The 1,573-nt window shown below is 31.9% G+C and overlaps 1 non-coding gene across 1 annotated transcript; it reads right to left on the bottom strand.

The window, feature by feature from the left end:
- Positions 1–598: 598 nt before the first annotated feature.
- On the bottom strand, positions 599–704 carry LOC122107174. Its single transcript, XR_006147307.1, has one exon. It is a non-coding gene; the product is annotated as a U6 spliceosomal RNA (small nuclear RNA).
- Between the last annotated feature and the right edge of the window lie 869 nt (positions 705–1,573).

The following is a 1,573-nucleotide window of genomic DNA, read 5'->3' as shown; positions in this document are numbered from 1 at the left end:
TATAAAGAAACAAAAAAAAATCACATCACACATTATAAGTACGTTAGAAACAATAGCAATAAAGAAAAAAAAAACACTTGTGTTCCTATCTTGAGGTTCATTTTCTTTAACATCATCTTATTTGGTCATATGCAGATAGCTTTTGACCTTTTCTGCTTATCCCAGACATATATTAGTTATTGAAAATTAGGGAAACCATGGGACCTATGTTTCTTTGGCCCTAGTTAGTTCACTTAATTTTTTCCAAGTCTTTTGATTTCTTAACAAATTGGACAATGCTATTCTTTCTGATGAAGGCATAGAATTCCATTGTGTATATATACCACATATCCATTCATCTGCTGGGGGGCATCGGGGTTGGTTCCATATCTTAGCTATCTTAAATAATGCTGCAATGAACATAGTTATGCTGGTAGCTTTAGTATGGTCTTGTTTGTGATCATTTGGGTAAATGTCCAAAAGTGGGATTGCTGGGTCATAGGGAAGCTCTATGTGGAGTCTTTTGAGGAACCTCCATACTGCTTTCCAAAGTGGCTGAACAAGTTTACACTCCCACCAACCATGCAGTACTGTTCCCTTGTGATCACATCCCCTCCAGCATCTGCTGGAATGCTTCAGGAATTTGCCTGTCATCCTTATGCAGGGGCATGCTAATCTTCTCTGTATTTTTCCAATATTAGTGTACGTGATGCTGAATTGAGCACAGAAAACTTTTTATATATAAAGTGTAATTGATTTTATTAAACTATATAATTCAACAAAAAGTACGTTTAAAAGAATCGTCGTGAACTTTTAGAAACATGTATTCCTTACATAAGCACACATTTAAGAATAAAGTCAAGATTGACATGTCAAAAACAAAATAATCCCAGATATTTGTTGTTCAAGATATGTGTAGGAGAAGGAATGCAATTATTCTATACAAGGCAACTGTCCTAATGAACACAGCAGCAAGTGTTAAGATTTGATAAAACTTTTAATGTTTTAAACATATTTAATTTTGGGAATTTACTTACATATGCAAAAACTAGGACTGTTTGTCAGGTCATAATACTTTTCTATAAAGTATTTAAGATTTATGGTAGCAGACATATACTACTAATTATGTACATTTCAGAGTTTATAGAAACTTTACTAATGAGAAGTTGCAAAGTCTTTGTGTAAAGGAACAGAATAAAGAGTTAAGACTTTGTTAACTACAGTTTCTGTTAAAACAATAGTTCTTCCTTACTTTATATGTTAGCGAGGAACAAATGATGATATAAGCCATGTACAAATGATGAGATGAGCCATAAATAGTAATCTTAGTGGGTAACTTTAAAGACTGCACATAGTCTATAAAACTCTTGTTGAGCATCATAATCTTAGTCAGTTTTAAATGTACAGGAATATGAGAAAATAGTAAAATCTAATAGGTAGTACCCTTCAAATACTGAAAACACTGGTAATTGTTTTGTTTTTTATTTTATTATTCATTAATATTTAATTATTGGTTTTTCTTATTTGTAGTATTGTTTTCCTTGTTGTACTATAATACTATTTTTTGTAAGTCCTCATTAGGAGGTACTTTGAG

Source organism: Dipodomys spectabilis, unplaced genomic scaffold (genome assembly GCF_019054845.1).
Source record: "Dipodomys spectabilis isolate Male_0828 unplaced genomic scaffold, ASM1905484v1 ptg000047l, whole genome shotgun sequence".
Classification (NCBI taxonomy): Eukaryota; Metazoa; Chordata; class Mammalia; order Rodentia; family Heteromyidae; genus Dipodomys; species Dipodomys spectabilis.
The sequence above is the reverse complement of the archived record's forward strand: the minus strand, read 5'-3'. Positions and strand labels throughout refer to the sequence as shown.